Genomic DNA, 25,675 nt, shown 5'->3' on the forward strand with positions numbered 1-25,675 from the left:
TGTAACCTTTTAGACCAGCTCAAGGAAAAAAATTGTAAAAAAAGACCCAGTTTGCAAAGGAAAAATATCTCTTTTATAAGGACAATGCACAGAGCCACGAGTGAAATTTGACAGTGGCTAAATTCCATAAGCTAAATTTCGAATTATTGAAGCATTCGCCGTATTTGGCCCCTAGCGATTTTTAGCTGTTTCCAGACTTAAAAGAAATGCAGGCATGGAAAGAGTTTTCCATCAAATGATGAGGTCATAACAGATGTGGAAGTGTATTTTGTAGCCCTTCCAGATTCTCGCTTCAAGGATGGAATTCATAAAATGGAATCTCGTTGGAACAGATGAATTGATGTTCAGGGCAGATTATACTGAATAATGGAGTATATTTCAAGCCATAAAATCATATTTTTTTGTTGAATGGCAAAACTAATTTGAGAAGTATTGAGGGAAATGCAAACTTTCTGTGGCATTTCTAAGAGCTAAGGTCTCAACTGAGTTTTTTTCTTTTTTTTCCTTTTTTGATTTTTTCAATGAGAGCCATAAAGCCATTAAGTCAAGCTGTCGACTTTATTTTACTTGTTGTTTTATATATTGCATTTCATACGGCAAATATACATATTTATTACAGTTACATGTACGCACAAAAGTATTAGACGAAATGCGTAAGTCATTGAGATGATCAAACAAAAAGTTTTGGCTCGAGTGGAGCGTGAAATGTATTTTAGTAAAATCACGTAGTGCCTATCACTGCCAGATCTAAGTCATCAAACACACGTGCCAACTATTGATATCTGTAATGGTAATCTACTCGTACGAGCACAACAAAAGAAAAGGCTAAATAGAATAAGAAAAATTGGACGATTTTTCTTGAAGAAGACTTGAGTGGCCATGTAATTTTTTTAAGTCAATGAGTAAGCGTCGTCGACACAGCAAGAGGAACTCTTGATGTCAGGTGGTCATAAAGGCGCTTATAGTCTCAATTCTTCCACATGCGTTTAAATTGTTATATACCTGCACAGGTGTACTTATATATACATATATAGATATTTGTTTTTGTGCGTGCAGTACTTGTCGTTTTGCTATCAACGAACTTGTCTCAGTGCACCTAACATTCGCCACTTACTTGTAAGCTTTTGCTTGTCAACGCGCTTGTTGCATGATTGTAATGGTATGCATGTACTTGTATGTGTGCATGTTTTGCGGTGAAAGGTGTAAGGAGTTAAGCTCGCAGAAGGACAACTTAGACTTTGGTTTGTTAACTGCTCAACTGCTTGCATTGAAATAAGTTGAATTGCATTGCGTGAGAAATGGAAAGCAAATGTGCTAGGCTTTGCGCCAACATAAAGCGTAAGGAATTCTCAAGGGCGAGTAATGAAAATACTATGAAATGCATATGAATCTTGTAATATTTAAATGATGGTAAATTAAATTTTCCTGTATGGAGTGTAAGCAAAATTTTGAATATTTATATTATATATCTCACTTTTTTCCAACTGAAAAGATTTTCTTAGTACTTTAAGGCCTCGCAAAACATTTGATTAGGGTTTTATTTTAATTCTATGCTGAAAGGCTAACCACAAAATTTCCAGGACTTCGCTGCAGGTATAAAGATATAGAAGATATAAATATATATCTACAATAGCAGTTAAAAAAATATCAAAAACGCCACTATCTCTTTACGATCCCAAAATAAAAGAAAAACTATTTTTTGGCCCAGCCTGAAATAGTGAAAGTGAATTTTGCCATAGCATCTCCTTTTGGTACAAGTATTTTAAAACTTATATTGGGAGTATTCCAAAACAAAAACTCAAATTTTTGTTGGGTTTTCCATCGTCATAACTTTTCCATTTGGATTTGGTATATGAAAGTTTATACGGATAGTATTTAAAAAATATTAAAAATTTAATTTAAAATTTAAAAAATTAAAACAAAAAATTATTTGGACCACTTTAAAATAATCAAAATAAAGTTTTTTTCTCGTAAATATTCCGTTTAGTACTGTAATCTTCTGTAGACAGTATTTTGAAACAAAAAATAAATATATTTTTTGGGCCACGTTGAAATAGCCAAAATAAATTTTCAAAAAAAAAAAATTAATTGTTTTGTGCTTCCCATCGCTATAACATTTCCATTTGGTTTTGGTAGTTGAAAGTTTATGCGGAAAGTATTTAAAAAAAAAACAAAAAATTTAATTAAAAATTTAAAAAATTAAAAATTAAAAAAAAATTTTATGGACCACCCTAAAATAGTCAAAATAATTTTTTTGTCATAAATTTTCCGTTTGGTACTGCTATTTGAAATCTTATGTGGACAGGATTTAGAAGCAAAACAAAAATTTTTTTTTGGACCACCGTAAAATTGCCAAAATAAATTTTCCAAAACCAAAAATTTAGTGGTTTTGGGCTTCCCACCGTCATAACTTAACCTAATCCTATGACGATAGGATCACGAATTAGGAGAAAAAAAAAATTTTGGACCACCCTAAAAAATCCCAAATAAATTTTGCATTTGGTATTTGTCTCAACTTTGCATTCGTTACTGGCATTCGAAAGCTTGTCGAATATGTCGAAATAAACAAAGTAATAATTTTTTGTGGACAACCTTAAAACATCCCAAATTAATTTTTTGTCATAACTTTCTCGGCTTGCTACTCGTATTTGAAAGCTTATATGGAATTTTTTAAATCTTATCCCTACCCTATTCAAAAATATATTCAAAATGAAGATTTTCCCTAACTCTTTCACACTTTTGACACAAATATGTAAGTATTTCAGTAAATTTATTTACTGAATTAAATTGACCCTTACAAACACATGACAACCATATCCCAAAATATTTTCTAACATAAACTTTTTAAGCTTATTCCATTTAACACCCATACTTATTGTAATTAGTTATTAATGAAAAAGTTAGTAGTAGTAGAAATATTAGTCGATAGTTATTCATTAGTTACGATTGAATTTAAACAGCTGGCAACACTACTTGAAAAAATATTTGAAATTAAGATTTTTCAAACCTCTTTTCTTTGATATTCAAATTGTTATATTTAATTTATTTTATTACTTTTACGTGAACTTAATTTTTCGAACAGGTGGCAACCATCTCCAAAAATATTTCGAACATAAGCTTTTTTTAATTTCTTTTGTTTGACTGAATTAGTTTAATTATTTGTTTGCAGTCATTGAGTTAAATGAATAAGCAGTTGGCAACCCTATTACAAATATTTTCGAAATTAAGATTTTTCAAAGCTCTTTCCTTTGATACTCAAATTGTTGTATAATATTTAGTTTTTTATTACTTTTACTCGAACTTAATTTTTCAAACAGGTGGCAACCATCTCTTTTTTTTATTTTCTTTTGTTTGACATCTATACTGAATTAGTTTTATTATTTGTTAGTAGTTATTGAGTTAAATTTATAAAGATGTGGCATCCCTATTATAAAAATATATTTGAAACTAAGATTTTTCAAACCTTTTTCTTTTAATATTCAAATTGTTATATTTAATTTACTGTATTAAATAATTTGATGTGTATTTACAATAGATTTTCAAAAAGGTGGCAACCATCTCAAAAAATATTTCGAACACAAGTTTTCTTTAATGCCTTTCGTTTGACACCTATCCTGAATTAGTTTAACTATATAATTTATAAACAGGTGGCAACTCTACTAAAAATATATTCAAAATAAAGATTTTTCACACCTCTTTCTTTTTATATTCAAATTGTTATATTTCATTTATTTTATTACTTCAGCAAGGATTTTCAAACAGATGGCAACGCTCAAGCCAACATTTTTTCATGTAATGGTTTTTTAAACCTGGATTCTTCATTTCGCACCTGAAACTAAGCAACACTCAAAACAATGGATTTCTCCCAGTGAATCTGTTTCAAAGAAGGCTAAGACAGTCCCATCGGTGCGAAAGGTCGTGGCGACGAGTTTTTGGGATGCGAAAGGTGCGATTCTCATGGATTTTTTAGAGAAAGAGAGAACGATAACTGGATAACACTACAGTGAGTTATTGGACCGCTTTCACAAAAAATTTAAGAAGAAAAAGAAGTTGTCGGAGAAAAACTGCATGAATTCCGTTATGAATAGTTGCCGCACCCCCCGTATTTACCCGGTGTGGCTCCCTGCGACTGTTTCTTGTTTACTAGCCATTTCTCGTGGGGGGAAAAATTAGTTCAAACGAGGAAGTCAGCACTGAGACAGAGGCGTATTTTGGAGAGTTCGACAAATCCTATTTTTTTTGAGGGTCTAAAAACTGGCCGAAGCGTTGGGAGAAGTGTATATTTGTAGAAGGGGACTATGTTGAAAAAAAAAATAGTTTTTCTTTGAAATAATGCTGCCTTCATTTCTCACTCGAGTACTTATTGAACCCCGCTCGTATAGGTGTATGAATATTTCTGCACATAATACAGTTATGTCTGCATGTGCATTCTGTGCAACATTTTCAACGTTTTTACGCATCAATGGGTAATTTATGGCGTTTCACTTGTTTCTATTAAACTGCTAATGAACTCGAAATGATTTTCAATCAACGCAAATTGAAAGCAGCTTCATCACTTCTTCAACCAATTGGCTGTGTAAAGGCACCAACAATAACGGGTATAGCATGAAAAGCGATCAATTTGTTTTTGTGGCAATGAATTTGCAATAAATATGATGGAGACCCTACAAGCAACCAGCTGCTGCTGGCTGACTGAATGCCCTGCATGCAGCAATCGATGCCGCTTCATTTCAGTTCATTGAATGCGCCACTTCCCTTATTGCAAAGGCACGCTTTCCCCGTCCGTTGCCCTTGCCTGCATACCCTTAAATATTTGCCAGTTTCAGTGCCTCTTTTAAAACAAGGAGAGTGGGTAGAAAATCAGTGCGTTTTATTGCATTAACTTAAGTAGTCAACAAATCTCATTTATTTTGTGCTGTCCTGTATATTCTGCTTCTGCTTCTTCTTCGTCTTCTGCCACTACTACTTCCTCTTTTGTGCTTCTCAAATTGTATGTCGATATCCACTTTATCCGTAAGAAAGCAATTGCGAGTAGTGGCAGAGGATTGAACAGAAAATGCAAGGACACATTTTTTCAAATGGAAATAGCAAATCTTTCACAGATCGAAATCATTTGATACGCTTGCATATGTATAGGTAAATCTACCATTATTGCTCCATGTAATTATGTGTGTACGGTTGCTTATTGGCGAAATTGAATTTGAAATTGCTTGAAGTGAGCTCAACATATGGAAATTTAAACGCTAGCACACAAAGGCACATATGTAAATTAGGTATAAGCTGGCGAAAAGAAGTAGCAAAGAGAGTCCAATTGCTATTGCATGATGGCGCCATCCGAAATCCATGAGCAGCACTTGATAAAATAAACAAAAGCAAATAAACAAGAGAAGAACAAAAAAAAAACTCATTTGCACGCAAGCTATGCTGTTGGCCGACAGGCTGATAGACTCGATGGCTGTTGGTGTGACTTGACACAATGTCAGCTCTGTTAAATGATTTGCAAATGTACAAACGTACGTACTGGTCCACACTGGCGAACGCATGCCACGAATATCGGCTTTGAGCAGCAATTGGCTGTGCGAATTCCATTTCAACAAATGAGGCATAACACTGCAAAACATGCCACATGGCCCATCGCGTTAGCGTAGCAGAGCACAAGGCATAATTTTATTGCATAGCAAATAGAAGACATCACTTACGCATACACAGAGGCACTGAAACGCAACGAAGACAAAACCACGCATTTCAAGCTACGCAATTTGCGCGTGGAAAGTAAACACCACCGCCCAAACAGAGTAAATGCGAAGTGCCAAAACAAAGACTTACACTCGATAGACGACTGACAACGGAGCAGACGGGCTGGCAACTTGGCAGCTTGGCAGCTTGTCAGCGATCAACCTGCAGGACACTGGCCCATTACATCAATTGCGTTGTAGTTCGCACTCATAGCTGGAAATAAATGTTGCATGCTGCTCTAGGTACGTTTGCAAGTACATTAGGGTGCCACACCAAAAAAAATTGCGGTGTTTCCACGGAATTATAAAATTTATAATTGAATTTAATTTATTTAATTTAAATACTTAATTTCATTTATTAAGCACTATTTATATTTCACAACATTGAAATTTTAAAGTTTTTGAAGCGAAACTTCTAAGGCGTCGATGGCCGAGCGAGAATGGAGAGTAAAATTTCAAGGTCATGCAACGTTTTGGGCATTTTCGTTCCGTGAGAGAGAAAAAAGATATAACGTAAAGGGAGAGTGAGACCTATATCTTAGATACACTCTAGGCTATTCACGCCTCCCTTTTGTGCGGTCCTTCGTATTTTCTCCGATTCCTACGCTAAGGCTCTAGTCTAAGTCGTGTGACTTGCAGGTATTTTGGCCCACTCGCACACAATGGCTTTTTTCATCGCCTCGAGACTGGTGAGTCTTTTAGTTCGGACCTTTTTCTCCAAAATGGCCCAAAGAAAATAATCCAGCGGATTCGTATCTAGTAAATTTGAGAGGCATTGTGTGGACGTTATGAAGTTCGAAAAGTTGTTTTTTAGTCATTCTTGGTTCACTCGAACTTTGTGAGACGGTGCCGAGCCCTGTTGAAACGTCCATGGTCGGCCACCGAAATGTTTGTCTGCCACCGCTTAAAAGCAACTTCCAGAACTCTTCCCCGATAATATTTCGAATTTACCTTGACGCAAGACTCAATGAAAATGATTGAAGAGCGGCCATCTTTCCGTTACAGCAGCGCAAACCATTACCTGTGGCGGGTGCTGCCACATGATGACTCAAATTCTCTTGGGATTTCACGAATTGCTAAATTTGAAAATTTTATCGTCAATGTTCGGAAATTGACCGCTTTCGGACAATCGAAGCAACTCCTTCGCTCTCTCAAGTCTAACTTGTTGCTGCTTTGGTGTGATAAGGATCGTTTTTGGGTCTGGTAAGACTTGACTTTGAGATCATTTTTCAGTATGCGGCGGATGCTGCGGTCAGATATTTCCAGTTCTTTCGTCATTTAATTGGCACTTCGTCGCTCAAGTCGCTTCTTGACTTTTTGAACCATTTCACGTGACGTAGCCGTAGCAGTCTTTTGATGACCATCTCCATGACGTTTCGCGATGCTACCAATGTCATTGTAATGAGTAATTATGCGATAAACAAAAACTTTATTTACTTTAAGGTGCTCGAGCTCATGAACAATCGCTGTTTGTGATTTTCAAGCCAAATGTTTGAGACTCTCCAAATTTCTGCAAGGTCTTCGGCAGGCCATGTTCTGCATTTCTGACCACGGACTGTAGTTCAATGGATTCAGATCTGGACTTTCAGACGGCCAATCTTCTGCGACTATGAACCCAGGAATATTGTTTTTTAGCCACTGCTGGGTAGTTTTTGCCTTATGGGCTGGAGCGGAATCTTGCTGGCAGATCCAACGCGCTCTATTGAAGGGTGTACTGCCCAACTGCTTCCCCACGCCTTCTCAGACATTCTCCTGGTACACGTTAGCCCCGGTCATAACCCCTTTTTCGCGTGAAGGAAGATATGTAACGTCTTTGCAAGCCACTCCTCACCAAACCATTATGGAGGCTGGATGGTGGCCATACTGAGCACTTGGAATAATATTTTTTGCGTCGTTAGAAGCTTTAGCATAGATTTTCTCGTTTTTATTATTAAAAACTTCTTCAGCAGTGAAAACTGTCTCAACTGTGAGAATAATATTTTCATAGCCGTTGCCCACGTGCCACGGAAGAAGCTGCATGCATCTGTCGAGTCCGATTTTCTTCAAGCGCGTTGCCAAAAGACGACCAGTTCAACGAGGGAAGGCTTTGATGTGAAGATAATTTCTAATTAGTCTTGACATGGATTTGGTCGATGCATTCATCTCCCTGGGCGTGATTTTGTGCTTTCTGAGAGGAGTTTCGCAAATGCTTTCTCGAATGGCTTTTATGGCTGCACTGGTTCGAACCACGCGGGGACGACCATTATTTTTCCTGGCTGTCACTTCAGACGTTTGATAAAAACGGAACGGAGATGATTTGAAATTTAGAGGGAAAAACTTTTAGCATGAATGGGCTAATTTTCCAAGAATTGAAAAGAGGTAAGAAAACACTTGTCCAAAGGGACTTTAGAAGTCTAAATTGGTAAAGAGCGCCTAAATATTACTGGGATTCCCTTAAACCTATCTTAAAAAAAAAAATCAAAAATAGCATCAAAAATCTTATTATTTCATGCCGTTGTTGAAATATTTTAAATTTTTATACATATCTTTTCCCCTTAAAATTCTCTATCACTTGAAGTGAATCCTTGGTGCAAACAATATTTTAAATCTAATTGGATTACCAAACCTTAAAACTTAGATTTTCGGCGATACTTTCAAAACTTCATGTTATATTTTTCCCAAATATTTTGGCGGAAGTCTTCAAATATTAGTTTGGGGTAATAGAAATCCATTATTTTCTCGGTAGATGGCTGCAGTGATCGATATCTTGTAAAATGCCTATCAAACAATTTAAAATTCATGCTCGTTGTCAAGAAGACATTTCACACTAACTAAAATTCGTGTGCTTTTTTTTGTTTTTTTCACACAGTTGTGAGTTACAGGGTGTTACCAATGGAAGTCAACTAAGAGAAAAGTCGACACATTTTACAGTGTATCTGTGTTAAAGGCGAAAATGCAAGACAGACCGCTGAATATGTGAATGGTGTTCATGGTTCCGATACTGTGACAGAAAATTACGTGCAGTTTTGGTTTCGTCGATTCCGTTCAGCCATTTTGGAAGTTAAAGAAAGTGTGAATAAAATCACAGCAATAATCGAACTTGACCGATAATGTTAATAGGCGTAGCATCGTCCACGAGCTAAGGATCGACCACGAAACAGTTTTAAGCCATTTGTGCAAAAATTCTACGTAAAAATAATGGATTTCTTTTCCCCAAACAAAAACTTGTCGCAACCTAATACTTTTCCCAAATATTTTGGCGAACTTCTTAAGTCTATCAAAATGGCACTTTTGTGCTACTTGAGAAGTGCAGATTGGCCCGTCAACCACTTCATCTACCTACCTTAAATTCGTAACTTTTAAAATGTTGTTATACAGTACCAATTTTAGCACGGAGGCTGATGTACCCTAATGTACATACATCCGTACATATATTTCAATATGCCAACGACTGCCTGCCAAAGCATGAACTGACTGTTTCATTTATTTCATCCAAAGGATTATTGTATCTTAAAATACTAAAATACGAGAATACATGTAGAACGCTTTGAATGGCTTTGATTGCGTATTGGCATTTAAACGCAGTTGAAATTTGTTGTTAAAATTTATTTGGCAGATAATCCTTGTTAGACGCACCGGGCTAGCAAGTAAGATTTAAAGAATTGCTTTGTAGGATGGAGTATTTATTGAGTAGAAAAAAATTCTGCATTGCAATGATTGGAAAAAAAAATGTTATGTGGCAAGCAATCCTCGACGGTGAATGCAATCTGTTGACTATCCTGGACACAGCAGCTGTGTGAACCTATTTTTATTAGTGGCATGGAATGAAAAAGAGAGAAAATTGAAAAAAACTAACGTGTCATTTTATAACGCAAATAAAATTTTGTGCACTTACAACATAAGGGTAACGGCGACAAAGTAATGGTCATGGTAATGGCTAGGGCCTTTACGCACTGCGACCAGATTGATCGTTCCCACGACAGTCGGTTCTACGTTACTGGAACGACCCGGATTTATATCCGGCCAAGGACTGTCCCTTCAGCAGCATTCCCCGTATGTAAGTATGGGGAATGTTTATGCTGCTACAACAACAATCTATTCTTAGCCTTTAAGTGCTTAATTGAAACTATTGGGGAACAAAATTGTAGCGTTTTTACCGAAGACTTTCATTTAAACAAAAAACAATAGCAGAAACGAAATTCTATCAACAAGTTAATCAATTATACATTCGCCGTTGCTACTAACAACCTCTTCCCACCTCTCGACCAGTTTGTTGATGCCGTTTCGCCAAAAATCGCCTCGTCTGGTGTCAACGAAGATGTTGAGTCAGTTTTTAAGGACCTCTTTTTTATCGAAGGTAACGCCCTTGATATGGTTTGGCAGGGAGCGGCGAAGATGGTAATCAGTCGGGGTAAGTTCCAGAGAATACGACGGATGCTGAGGTATCTCCCAACCGAGTTCTTGGAGTGCGGCTTTGACGACTTGTGCAATGTGTGGCCTGACGTTGTCGTGAAGAAGTATGGTTTGACCTATCGATTAGGTATTTTGAGTCGAATAGCCTCATTCACGCGGGGCAGCTGGGCAATGTAGAGCTCATTGCTGACCGTGGGATTCTTTTCGAGCACTTCTCTGTACATCATGCCTTCCCAGCCCCACCAAACACATATCATGATCTTCCTTGGCCAAAGATCTGGATTTACTGTCGGCCTTGGCGTATCTCCTAGAGCCACGCACTCCTTTCTTTGCTTCATATTGATGTATAGGCACCACCTCTCATCTCTCGTGCCGACTCGGTACCAAAACGCCCTGTTTATGACCGCTTGTTGCTCGATGGTGGGCGTGCTGCTGAGAAGCGATTTGAAGGCGACCCTCTTTGTTTTTTGTTTTTTCTTTGAGCTCGTGAGGCACTTCGGCTTCCAATTTCTCGGTAGATCCTATTGAATGAAAGTGACTGAGAATCGTTCTATAATCCCAGCTCATTTATTCGGTCAATTCACGAATGGTTTGGCGATCGTGCTCCTTCAAAAGTGATTTGAGACGTTCTTTATCGAATTCAGATGGCCTTTTAGTGTGGTATGTGTCACCGATGTCAAATGCTCTAGGCTACTTCGGCAAAGGTGAAAGTACTCCACAAATAGGACGAAAGCGCCATTTTGATGACATTATGACACCTCCAACAGTTAGATATCTACTGCTAGCCAGAGCTGTTGAAGTAGTGGATCAGATTGGTGGGATGTAAGTTGGCGCACTGTATCAGGCTGTCGAAGAAAGTAGCACCAAGCCCAAGCATTTTCAGAGAAAGTGCTCAAGTGTATCCTTCTCTAAAAGGTCGCCATAACCTTTGCAGGTTCTTCTACAATGGGGATTAAATGGCAGGCCTAGCTTTCCCGCGTGAAGCCCATCGTTTAATGGCTGGTAAGGACAACTACAAGTTTGGAAATTTAATGCCGTGGAGTGCCAAAGACTATCTGTGTCATGCGTCTATTGTACTGAGGTCAAAAGGTTTTCGAAATAGCTTATGAAGAAATAAATCTCCATCTCTGTGCTTCTCTGATAAATAAGTTGTGCAATTGCCCTTTAACAACGGTCAAGGGGTGGCGATGTCTAGGTAGAAGACCTCTGAGACCAGTTCTATTTAGTCGACCTCTTTCTGGCGAACTGAATAGAAATATTTGACCTCGATGAAAAGCAAAGAGAGCAGTTGCCGAAAGTAAACTTATTCCCAACGCAATACATGAACCTACCAGGCTGAATAGCTCGCAAAATTCCTCTATCGAAACAAGCTAACGTAAGGAAGAGGAAAAGTTTTGCTCAAGAGCAAAAGTCATGGTGCGGACCAGAGGGTATGAAAAAATGCGAAAACATACTTTGGAGCGTTGGAACAAAAATAAATTCATTTGGAAATGCTGCTAGGCAAAATGCTAGACGTCATAAAGGACAAGAGCTGTCATTTTGGTTCAACAAAAACTCAATCAAGCACACTGCCGGCAACATAATGATTTCTGGCAGCTTCTGTTGGTATGGAGTAGGATCACCTCGAAACCAAAGAAATTTACAGAGTAACAATGAAAAAAAAGTGCGTGTATGGTAGTACACATAACAGAAGTGAAACTTTCAAGGCAGACACAGAAAGAGGGAGAGACCGGAGAGAGAATGAGAGAGAGAGAAAGAATATATATCTAAATAAATTCACAACATTTGCAGAGAATACATATTAACAGAATTTACAAATAAATTTCCCCTTCATCGCTCGAAATATTGACAACTCGTACTTTTACGATAGATAGCTGCATTATGTGCGGACAAGCCATTGACCACACGACCCGTATGCGGAGGCCTTAACTGCGTTAATTCCTAAACATTCTTCTAATTGAATATGCCTTGTGAACACCTAGCAGCGACGTAGAAATAAAATTTGCTTCGGCATAATTGCCTTGCTTTTACCTAATAGCACTGCTTAATACTATTCACAATAGAGCGAGCGCGTCCAACTTTGCATTAAACATCAATCGGCTCTTTTTTACAGACGTACACGGGCACAAATTTGTTTCTTTTTCGTAATATTTGAAGGTAAACTAGTTAAAAAATTCTTAATTTACCATTTATCGAGGAAAAAAAGGAATTAGGTACGCAACGACTATGGATCTGAGCTTGGACGAAATAATTAAAGCCAAAAAGATTGCTCGACCATCAGTAGTTAAGAAATTGTGAGTATGTCGAAATATATTTCCCTGTGATCAAGCAATGAGCAATCTGAAATCTTTTGGTTAACGCCTTTCATTCATTGCAGCAACAATTCGGAAAACCCATATAAAGGATTAACATGGCGAAAAACCTTAAATAAGCCGATATTTAAACAGAGCGTTGTGACTGATGCCCGGAATAAAATAACACAAAATATAAACTGTCACTGTCAAATAATCAACCGAAAATGGATGGATTTATGAAGGAGAATCTCTATAAAATATATAGGGTGTAGCTTCTTCTCTCTCCTTTTCCTCTACGTTATATCTTTTTTCTCTCTCGCGGAACAAAAATGCGCAAAACGTTGCATGGCCTTGAAATTTTACTCGCCATTCTCGCTCGTCCATCGATGCCTAAGAAGTTTCACTTCACAAAAAAAAAAAAAATGGAACGATGGCATACTTCAAGAAGTGATGATACTATTTGTTGAGGAGAATATGCCATTTCGGTGGATTTTTAAGCAAGATAAAGGTCCGAAAAACTCCTCAATGTTAGAACGTTAATGGTTTTTACGAAACGACGTTAAAATTAAGCCAGTCATCTAACCTAAACCTGCTTGAAAACCTTTAAAGATTTAAGGAAGCGAAGTGGGAAGAAAACATTCAAAAACAAGAAGCATTTAATGCAAAAAGTTAAAAAAACTATGGTATGCCACTCCAACCGAAACCTGCGGTAGGATTATCTATTCCATGCTGAATCGAATACAAAAAGTCATTGATAATAATGACGGGCACGGTGGCTATAGATTACACGACGATAATTCGAATAGCATTTTTATCAAACTCACTAAACAATTTTTTTTTTGTGTTCTATCTATTTCTATTTCGTACTGTAGCATACTTATATTTTATAATTTATTAATGTATTTATTTTTATATGGCAATACCTTCAACTTGTTAAGGCTTAATTTAAATTAAATTACATTCTATTATTAGATAAAAACAACTTTACCCATTCCGTGTAAATTATATTTTAAAATAAAATAAATACAACTTTACAGTACCTATTTTAATAAACTTTTTGCTCTTACTGCCGCTAGTTTAAGTTTTAAAATATCCTTGAAATATTATTTACATTTGTTGTATTAATCTGTGAAATAAAAATCATATAAAATTGAATATCTACTTATGTTGTAATTAATTTAAAAAACTTGCACTCCCGCATGAGTGAGGGTGTACTTATTTTAATGGTCATTTGTGTAGTTATATTCAATTTTAATCCAGTCCATGTGTGTAGTCAGTTATTTGTAAATTCAACAATAAATATATGGCGACAGTTCATAAGCCAACACTAATTAAAGTAAACACTAAAACCCATACATTTTGCAGGTTTGCTCTTCTCTTGCCACTCCAAAGCAAAGTGACCATTATTAAGAAGTTTGGTTAATGCCCGCTGTCAGAGATCACGAACTTTGAACACATATTTCTATGGCCGATGGTAAACATGGTTGCCACATTAATACACACACACACATTCGTATGTACATTTACGGCGGTGTACGTGTGCTTGCTTACACTTGCACTAACTCGTGCCATACAACAACTCAACAAGCGCAATCCACAGGGAGTGCCAAGCAGCCAGCCAAACACGAACCAGCGACGAACCCCAGCTAGTGACACTCTCAGTAACTACTTCCATACTCCGATATAGAAAAGCCAGTCCATATAAAAGCTAATTTTCCTGTTGCTTAGTCATTACTAGTCACGGTTTTAGATTCACGAGAAGTTTACCAGTTCGCTACTAGCATATTTTCCTGTAGGGCAATTCAGTAGTTTGATAGGTGGGCAGTCAGTTAGGCGGACAGCCTAATTAAGTTTGGTTGGTGTGGTGAGCGCGTTGGCATCTGCTGATTGACATTGTTAGGAAAGCAGTAATGGTTCCGATTTTCTTCCCCAATTATCGCAACTGGTTTTTAGTCGGAAATCACATCAGTTAGTTTTTTTTCGCTTTTATTTGCCTCAACGCAATAGGGAATGCTTTAGGGAATAATTCTTTAAATTCAGGCATCAATATACTGGGCCACTGGGAAAGTAGTCCTAGATGCTTAATGGTATTAATATTTAAGTAATTTTTGTTTCATTTGGTTATAAAAAATGTTGCTCAAAACTTAATGACCACTTAGATTAGATTAGATTAGATTACATTGGATTAAATTACGTAGTTTCTTTTCCCTATTAAGGAAATATACATAAATAGCTTAAAAACTATTCATTAAAGAAGATACGACAATGACCCAAATAGACGTCTGCCGGTAAAGCACAATTCAATTGACATTGAAAACCAAATTTGTTTCAAATAAAATATGCTAAGTGCATTTTTGAGTTATTTAATTTTTATTAGTTTCGAGGCTTAGAAATGGAATACCCAGGGCGCAAATATCAACATTTCCGATAACTGTTCTTCTTTGCTTCTCATCGAGATCAAAAAGCTGCCGAAGCAGAACAGGACATTGGCGACTTTTATAGAGAAAGTGTCATAGGCGCGCCTACACCACGGAAATGGTTTGCAAAGTTCAAAAGTGGCGACTTTCACGTCGATGACACGTCACCGAAGTGGAGGGCCTTTTGAATTCGATGAAGGACGTCTTAAATCACTTTTGAAGGAGAACAATCGCCAAAACAATCGTGAATTGGCGAAAAAATTGAACTACGATCATAGAGAGATTTTCAGTCATCTTCATTCAATGAGATTTACCGCCTTGGTGCCTCACGAGATCAGTGAAAAAAAAAACGAAGAAAGTCGCCTTTAAATTGCTTATCGGCATCTCGCATGCCATCGAGCAACGCGCGGTCATAAGAGGCGTTTCTTGTACCGAATCGTCTAGGGAAATGTGAAATGAGCTAATAGCGTTGCCTTCGATAACAATGACGTCTTTAAAAACTGGCTCAACAACTTCGTTAACACCAGACGAGGCAATTTTTGGCGAAACGGCATCAACAAATTGGTCGAGAGGGGGGAAGAGGTTGTGAATAGCAGTGTAATTGTTGTGTGTAATTGATTAACTTATTGATAAAATTCTTGTTTTTTGTTTAAATAAAAATCTTGGGTAAAAACGCTACGTTTTTGTTCCCCAGCCTAATACTTTGCTTTCTAATTCGTTTAAGTCACAAGGACAGCAGTTTATGCTTTCGTGGGCTTCGAGGTAAATAAGATCGCATCTGGCGTTCAAATCCAAGAGCTTTTATAGTTTCGAACCAAGAATGATAGAATCAAGATTACGCCCATCATAGAGTGAGTGACGTCACGTTTGCCAAGTTGTGCAGTGTTGCCAAGCATTTGCTCTTCACAATAAATTTAGTGCTTTTTTATACCCAAAATGCGAAAATTTTTAAGGTTGGTGTTTGTTTCTCTTTGCTTTTAATTTAAAGCTACCGAAACTGTAAGTTAAAAAACGACTGTATTATTAAACAAAATAATGTTAAAAATGGTCACTCTGAGTAGATTTTGGTGTTAATGAGAACTTGTTAGTTCTTATAAAATTTGATATTTTAAAAGTAAAAATTTAATTTTTTGCTCCTTTTAAGTTTATGCAAGAATATTAAATGTTCTTCTCTCAACTCTTCTTAACATTGAAAACCTTTGTAGACATTTTAAAAAGCGTTTGAATTAACTGAATGCGGATTAGAACTATAGAGGTGTAGTCGGTTCGTCTGGTCATCAATCCTTAGTGGGACATAGAGCATCAAGAGGTGTATTCACAGTAAAAATAAGTAACAAAATACCAGAAAATACTGAAAAAACCATAATGACATTTTTACAAAAAGAGTAGCTTGTTTTGTTATATAACCTGAAATGTAGCAAATAAGTCGTTCCCCTAACAAAAGGGTTTATGTTAACAAAAAAATTCATAAATTAAATTGTACATATCCATAACACTTTTATTTGGAAAAAAAAACGCATATTTAAATTCACATTTTGTCACGCATACAAAGTTCTTTAAGTAATGCAAGAAAAATTTGGTATTTTATTTTTTTTTCAAATGGGCATTTTAGTGCGTTTTTATATCCAACGCTAGGCAACACTGCAGTAGCGAGAGAGAGATGTGACTGCTGAAAGCAGAAAAAGACCGACAACAACTGCAATCGAGGGCAATGCGAGAAGATGTAAAAAAAGTAAAGCTGAATAAAACTGAGTGAATTATTGAACTAATTTTCAAAAAATGTATAATTTACAAACTAAAATTAAAAATTTTAATTAAATTAAATTAATTAAAATAAATATTACATTTTAATTAGAAAAGGCTAGAAAAATGTTATGAAGAAAGAACTAAAACTCCGAGACTAAATAACAAGAAAAAAAAATGCTAAATCAAATTACGAAAATGGTAATCTAGCCACACCTGTTCACCAATTGTGCTAAAACGACGTATTCGCTGAGAGCAAAGTAACGGTACCACCATTATCATTTCCATCATAGTTTCGAACCGTATCGTTGAAATAGTTTTTACCAATATTATGATCCAGGTTCGTGTATATGCGAGTACTTTTCAAAGCTCTTTGCCACAATCTTTGTTTGTTCGTCTGGCTAACAATTGAAAGAAGTAAATCTATGTTAGTATTCCTCAGCCTGTTATCTGATATGTCACAAGTCAGATTTAGATTTCGTTTTCTTGCTAAGTCCGGAACTGTTTTTGCCCAAAAGATTTGATAATGTTTGAGAGTCTATATGGCAATCTATTAGCATTCGACTATGATAAGGTCTTATGAATTTGTCTTAGGTGTAGTTGTATTGTATAAAAAACCAATTTGTAAAAGCTAGTTTCTGAAAGGACACAATAAGACGGTGTATTTGCAGGCAAGTTGTAAATAAACAAGTGTATTTAAGTTCTCTTTTAAAAAATGCAACTAAGTTTTATCTATTGTAGTTTGGTTGATGACAGTTGCCATTTCTCAAATTTAATTGAAGGAATGTGAGAGGCTCTTCATTCTTGATAGGTCCGGTGAAAATGGTTTCTTCAAAAATTTTTTTACAGCTTTTCTGCTATCATTTTTCACTGGCTTTTATACGATCATTTGAGCTGCAACATTGATTGTCAAATGATGAGCTTCGCACCAGAAGCAATTGGCAAATTTTGGTAAGAATTTTTTGTAAACAAATTAAAACACATAAAATACAAATATTAACACAAAAATATACAAAGAAATTTAGTTGCACTCGGAGTATTCGGAGTATTTTTTTGAACAAAGAAGGAATAATCATTAATTGTTTAAGTTTAGAGGATATTTTATTTATATTTTTAGGTACAGTTTTAAATTTTTTTGAAGCTATTTCCACGGGGGATAGTGGCGTTAGAGCGTGTTGTCTATGGACGTTCGCCATACGAGTATCTTGCTGGTGGGAAATCCTGAAGTAGCAATTTTTCTCTGAAATCAACAGCAATTTTTTTTATTAACAACATATTTCCTAAGAATATTGAAAATTGCATGCTTTTGAGGCGCTTGAACACAAAGTAGTTTTTTTATACCATATTTTTTCAAATACCTATTTTGCTTAAAAAACCATATTTTAAATAACAATATAGCTCCAAAATTAGGTTCATATAGATTAGAATTGAATAAAGAAAAAATCCCAAAAAATTTTAGAACGATTGGTCGATAACTTTTTAAACCAGAACTCCCACCAATTGAAAAAAAGGAGTTTCGAGAAAAACGTCGTTCTAACAAACGCGCGCTACGGTGCGGAACCGACGGGCAGAATCGGGAATAATGCGAATTTCGCTTTAAAATTTTTACCACACATTCTTGAGTAGTTATACTAACGATTTATGCAATAAAAAATCGATTTTTTTTATCGATCTAAACCGGTTGCCCCCCTTAAGCGATTAGGTTTTCTTAGACAGCTCGATTTACTGTGCTGAATTAATTTCAAGCAAATACTATCGATGCAAAACCGGTTTTCAGCCAAATATTGGATTCACCGTTCGCGTTGGCTGAACGATTATGATAACGATTATCAGGAAATTCAGTGTTTATGCTTACTTTATAATGTCAAAATAACAGGAAAACTTTCGTTTTCTGCTTAACTTTAAATTTCATAGCAAATGCAATTTCCTTTTACGGCATGACGCACATATACGGCATTAACTAAAAAATGAACTTGTGAAATTGACGCATATATACGACATAATCACTTAACAGGTTAAATAGGTGTGGAAAAATGTTGCTAGCATCATGTTTCTAGCAACATGTTTGTGGTATGTTGCGCGCTGTTTTCACGGCGTGAACTGAGTACTACTTTGCCGTGAGCTATTGGGTTGTTCGGAAAGTATATTAATTGCCGATTTTACATATAGATGGCGTTGTTAATTGTTTTGAACAGCTCGTGACTAGTATTTACTTGAATTTTTTCGTTTGACAGGTTTTAGCTGTCACTTTTAGCTTGCTTTAGAAAAAAAGTGCGCGTAATTTTGTTTATATTTGTTTGTTTGGGTTCAATTTGAATATGGAGCCCACAAAAGAGCATTTTCGCCATTTTGTACTTTATTATTTCCATAAAGGAAAAAAGCTCAGAGAAGGTTGCTAAAAAGTTGCGTGATTTGTATGGTAATAAAGCCTTAAAAGAAAGACAAGGTCGAAATTGGTTTATCAAATTCCGTTCTGGAGATTTTTGACTTAAAGAGGAGCCACGTTCAGGTCGGCCAAGTGATGTCGATGAAGACGTTATCAGGTCCTTAATCGAGTTGGATCGTCATGTAACTTTGCATGAGATTAAATATACCGAAGTCAACCATTCACGTGTATATAAAGAGTCTTGGACTGGTAAAAAAGCTTGATATTTGGATACCACAGGAATTGTAAGAAATTCATTTAACAAACCGAATCAACGCTTGTGAAATGCATCTTAAACGCAATGAAGTCGATCCATTTTTGAAGCGGATTATCACTGGCGAGAAATATGGATTGTTTACAATAACGTCAATCAAAAACGATCATGGTCAAAGCATGATGAAGCGCCACAAATCACTTCAAAAGCTGATATTCGCCAAAAGAAGTTTATGCTGGCAGTTTGGTGGAACTGGAAGGGTATGGTATATTTTGAGCTGCTTAAGATGAACAAAACGATTAATTCGGATGTCTACTGCCAACACTTGGACAAATTGAATACAGCCATCAACGAGAAGCGACCAGAATTCATCAATCGTAAAGGTCTCATATTTCATCAGGACAACGCTAGACCGCATACATCTTTGGTCACTCGCCTAAAACTGAGAGAGTTTGGCTGAGAACTTTTGATGCATCCACCATATAGCCCTGATCTTGCACCGTCAGACTACCATTTGTTTCGGTCTTTGTAGAACTTCTTAAATGGTAAAACTTTCGGCAATGACGAGACTATAAAATCGCACTTGGTTCAGTTTTTTGCAAATATGTAGCAAAGCCAGAAGTTCTATGAGCGCGGAATTATGAACTTGCCGGACAGATGGCAAAAGGTTATCGAACAAAATGGAAAATATATAATTGATTAAAGTTCACTCTAAGTTTTAATAAAAATGTATTTACTTACTTTTAAAAAATCGGCAATTTCTTTCCGGACATCCCGACTGTGGGCAAAAAGTAAGGTGAATTTATTTGTCAAACTTCGCGGGATTACAATTTCGCTCTAGTTATTTTTTTCATGAGTTGGCAGCACTGTTAATAACATCTGGGCCAACTTTCATGTGAATGTCATTATCAGTAATATATTTACGCTTGTGTTTATCAAACGACCAAGAGTGAAATTTCGGCTGCGGAAATGTTTAGCATGTTGCAGAAGGCATTTGGTGATTCGACCATGTCGCAGAAAAATGTGTATAAGTGGTACAAAGACTTCAAAGAGGGTCGAGAACGTGTTGATGACTTGGAGCGCTCCGGACGACCATCGACGTCAACAGATGACCAACACGTCAATAAAGTGAAGGAGTTAGTGCTCAAAAATCGTCGGTTGACTGTTAAAGACCTTACTGATATGATCGGAATATCAGAAGGGTCTGTGAAAACCATTTTGGCCTACGAAAAGTCAAGTCTCGTTTGGTACCGAAAACTCTCAATTTCTTGGAAAAAAGTCGTCGCGTTGATGTGTGTGAAACAATGCTTGGATTTATGCTTACGACCCTGAAACAACAGACCAATCAAGCGAATATCGTGCTAAAGGCGAGGCCAGACCGAAAAGAGCACGTCAAAGTCGTTCAAAAATAAAGGTCATGATGACAGTTTTTTTCGATTTTCGTTTTGTGGTGCACTATGAATTTCTTCCACCTGGCCAAACTGTTAATAAGGAATATTATTTGAGCGTTATGCGTCGTTTACGTGAAGCAATTCGTCTAAAAAGACCAGAGTTGTGGGCCAACAACTCTTGGTTTTTGCATCACGATAATGCACCGTCTCACACTGCACTCGTTCTTCGTGACCATTTCGCCAAAAATTCCACGTATATCGTTCCGCAACCACCGTATTCGCCTGATTTCGCTCCGTGTAACTTCTGGCTATTCCCAAAACTCAAGAGACCACTCCGGGGTACGCGTTTCGAGTCGATTGAGGAGATAAAAGCTGAATCGAAGAAGGTGCTGATGGCTATACCGGAAATGGACTACTTGGCATGTTTCGGGGATTGGAAAAATCGTTGGCATAAGTGTATTTCATCGAGAGGGGATTATTTTGAAGGGGATGAAATTTATTTACAAGAATAAATAAAGACTTTTCATTTTACAACCAAGTTCACCTTACCCACCTTTGCCCACAGTAGTATACGGATTTTCATACATATTTCACGGAAATGTAATTTGTGTGGATTTTGACAGCCATTTCACGTGAAACGTGAACTTAGTAGTATAATTTATATAGAATAAATGCACAGAGACGTCAGAAAAAAATTTTGATATAGATCAACGGCACTTAAGCCACTTTAATCTTGCACTTTTTTACACTATAATTAAAATGTGCTATAAAACTTCGTAGCCGAAATTTTTCTAAAGATGCCGATTAAAAAATTTGATATTTTGATAATTTTTTTCAGATGCGGTAAGTTTCCCTTTACCCAATAAATTTCATATTCTCGGAACCAAAGAGTCATTCCGGAAATAGAACAAGCAATCGCGCGTATGCAGTCAACCGTACACCCCCTGTCATTGCCATACCTCTTCTTTCTACTTCCGCTTTTCATGGAACCGCTACTTTTATCACCTTGGTTTCGTTGTTATTGACATTTCTGTTATGCGCTTCGCCCATGTTTTTGCGCATGTATGTGTAAGTACTTCTACATGCACCTATATTGCAGTTTTTTTATGTTTCCCACTGCACCACTGCCAGCTGGCGGCCGCCAGATCACGTTCTTGCCTTGCCTGCAAGTTTTCAAAGTTGTTCGTTTCGCCCTTTAACTGCGCGGAAATTGAAATTAATGCTGGACATTAGGTGCTCAGTGGCCTCTAGTTTTTGTTGTTTTAAGTATTAATTCCATCATGCAACTTGCACACGTACCCACAATCGAGCACCTGCATGCGAAGTTTTATAGCCTTGACCGTTGTTTTGAAGAAACATTTTCAATTAAATTTATGTAAGCTAAGCCATGTGGGGGCAAATGAGTTTCTTAGTATCAATCAAGCGCCAGTCGAGAAGAAGGAGGGTTTGTTTTTATTTTATTTTATTTTTTTTAATATTCGTAAATACATTTATTTTAATTTTTATTAATATACCCAGCGAATGCCGTTTGGAATTTTAAAATATTTTTTTATGAAAAGTTTCTATGAATGGATTTAATTTAAGTTTTTTAATTTTTTGGTTTCTTCTAATAGTGCAACTACCAAGTGATTAGGATGAAAACTAGTCCTATGTAAGTAACTTTTCTTATTTGTAGGCTCAATGTGTAGCTCCGCTGGCAATATGTACCTATTAGGGTAGACAGTATGTAACTTGACTACTCTGAATAGCCAAGCACACATTTCATGTAGTAGTTTACGCAACATCCAACAACAATATCGAATTCTGCTTCTCCATCTCCGAAAGTTTCAACTGATAATGGACATATGGATAATGCTAACATGCGCGATCAATTAACTTTGCGGTCTGCATTAGTTGAAATTGCTGCACTCAGAGCTGAGAATAGCCGCATTGTTGCTATTGTTAATGAGTTGCGAGATGATAATATTAAACTCTTAACCAATACGAAGGCAATGCAAGCAGAGTGTCAATTGTTGCAGTCTAACTTCCATTGTGATGAATTGGCCTCAGCCTTATGTGCGCTCATTGCTGAAATTACAGCACTACGCGAAAATGCTTGCTCTTGTGTGCATAATACGCATTTTAGCAAAAAAGAAGTGAAGCAAAACAAAAAACTTTGCTCTCTCCTGATATCCGAAGGTCATCTCTATAAGTTGTTGCTGATTATCTTGCATTTCCCGCTCCATCTTCTGCTGTAGGATTCAATGCCAATGCCTCTCATCGATTACCTGATGAAGCCTCTCTCTCATTCGCCGCTGCTGCTGTTACTTCTGCGAGTGATAAAGTTTCTGCTGAATTTAGTAATGCAACAAAGAGCAGCATACTTTGTTACATGATTTAATTCCGTAATACAATCGTACTTTTTTAATTAAGATTATTTTAGTTTTAGATTGTCTTAATTGTTATTCTGTTAATAAAGTGTTTATATTAGCACTAAGGCAATAGTCAGTAAGAACATTTGTGTTTTTTGACTAAAAATTTAAATAAATAAATAAATATTTGACGACGATATTTGAAAAATTTGACGACTACTGTATTATAATTTTTGCTATTTTTTTATTATTCATAGTTCGTTTTTTTTAATGTTGAATTCTAATACAGGGTGCACCATGTTGTTGTTGTAGCTGCATAAGCATTCCCCATACTTACATACGGGGAAAGCTGCTGTAGTGACAGTCCTTGGCCGGATATAAGTCCGGGTCGTTTCGGTAACGTAGAACCGACTGTCGTGGAAACGTGCAGGTGCGCCATCTTTTATGCCGGTATGTAAACGCTGAATAACTTTGCCATTTACCAACCGATCGACTTCAACATATGCACATGTTTTCGATACGTCAATTCAGTACAATTTCAACCATGGATCGCTTGACATCGACATCGAAATAGTGACGCTATACATCGGAAACAGTCGTTCTATTGTTCTAACTCAACGCGCATACCGCAAAAAGTATCACGGCAAACAGGCACCGTCTGACAATACTATTCGTCGTTTGGTGTCGATTTTTTTTGATCACGGGCCAGTAGGATATCGTCAACATGGCGTTCATCAACGACCAAGACGTTCCAATGAACTTGTTGAAGCAGTGAGGGAGAGTGTTGCCCAGGAGCCAACAGTGTCGTATCGTCGTCGCGCTCAGCATTTTGGCGTTAGTGAAACCACAATGCGGCGCATTTTAAAGGATGACTTAAATTTGTTTCCGTATAAAGTGCAACTGACACAAAGAATATTACTGACAAACCATTCTCGTTGCCTGTTTGTTAACGGGCCCTTCGCTTATGAACATCTGTAGAGAGGTACAGAAAATACTGGATATGATTGATACTTGGAGCTGAGCGAATGGGCTATCGGCAAACACCACCAAAACTGATACTGTCCTCTTCACCAGAAGGAGGAAACTTGATGCACTCGTTCTAAGCTAAAAGGAGTCACGATCCAGCTATCTAAAGATATTAAATATCTTGGAGTAATCCTCGATGGTAAACTCTTCTGAAAATCACACGTTGAAAAGACATCCAAAGCTCTGACAGCCTTCTGCCAGTGCAAAGGTGTCTTTGGGAGAACTTGGGGTCTTTGTCCTAGCAAAGTCCTATAGATCTATACAGCTATGATAGGACTTATTATCATCTATGTATCAGTGGTCTGGATGAGTAGACTCTCTCTCGTGGGAGTCAGAAGGACCTTATCGAGACTACAACGCACTGTGACCATCTGTTGCACCGGAACTTTACTGACTACTTCAGGCCAGGCATTAGATGCTCTGATTGGTTTACCACCACTTGATGCTTTCATCCAAGGAGAGACCTTGAAGGCCATCTGCAGGCTGAAACACAACGGGAACTGGTACGGCCCCTGTCTGGCATTGGAAAACAGAGAAGGCATGGACTAAGATCTAACGATTCTCTCCACACCCCTTGACTCCATGCCATCAAGAGTCGTACTTGAAAAGAGATACAGTGTAGTGCTGCCATACGCTCAACTCGGCAAACACTGTTCTCGCGTTTTCACGGATGGCTCCAGGACCGAGCTTGACTCTGGGGTCTACGTGGAATCCAGCAGGACAAAACTGCACTTTGCTCTTGGAATGCATGCATCTGTGTTTCAAGCGGATGTGTATACAGTTCAAGAAGCGATGAACTTTGTTGTGACAGTGTACTCTGCCCAGCTCGTGAAGAGGAGGATGAGACGGCGGACCACTTTCTGTGCGTCTACCCCGCCTTCGCTCGAATCAGGTTTGAGGTCTTTGGCACTGATGTGTTAAGAAGCGATCACCTTGGCTTCTTGACACCACAAGATCTACTCAGATTTCTTCGGAGATCGAGTAGATTTAAAGAAAATGAAAAGGGAATCCATGTACAATGGACTTAATTAATGTCTGAGTGCGACCATTCACGTCGCTTGGAATATAGCCAAAAGTCCCGCCAATGGTTGACACTGAACCCAATTTTTGGAAGCAAATTTTATTGACTGACGAGGCACATTTTAACGTGAATAAACAAAATTTCCGCATTTGGGGAACTGAGAATCCACACGTAAATGTAAATAACCAGACCAAATAAAAATACCTCACTTATACAAATCAGTTGATTTTTTTTTCAAAGTTATTCAATATTTTCATAGCGACATAAAAGATGGCGCACCCTGTATATTTTTTTCTTCCAAAAATATCCTCACCTTATTTTATATTCCCTTCGATATATGGAATCAAAATACAACCAAAATTATGATATTGCCTTTTATACTGACATTCCTCACAAAAAATATGTTCAACAGTATTTTTCCTCAGAATAATTGCCGTAGTACACCCCACTGTGCATGGTCTGAGCAATACTCGTCCAGCCGACTTGTGTGGCAAGATTTGTGTGAAACTGTGCGCACGTACACAACTCCGTGCCTTGTACCAAGAGTAATTAAATTAAATTTCCTTTGTTATACAAGTATGTGCATGATTTCCCTTCGGGCAATGGAGTTTCGATTCTTCCTACACCAACGCAAAAACAACCTTTGCTTGTGTAATTGAATTAAAC

At 37.1% G+C, this 25,675-nt stretch overlaps 1 protein-coding gene across 1 annotated transcript in view; it reads right to left on the reverse strand.

Moving 5' to 3' along the window:
* Positions 1-25,675, reverse strand: part of LOC128868526 (uncharacterized) — a 461,316-nt gene that overhangs the window by 109,131 nt on the left and 326,510 nt on the right. The window lies entirely within an intron of this gene.

The sequence above is a fragment of the Anastrepha ludens genome, chromosome 6 (assembly GCF_028408465.1).
Source record: "Anastrepha ludens isolate Willacy chromosome 6, idAnaLude1.1, whole genome shotgun sequence".
Taxonomy (NCBI): domain Eukaryota; kingdom Metazoa; phylum Arthropoda; class Insecta; order Diptera; family Tephritidae; genus Anastrepha; species Anastrepha ludens.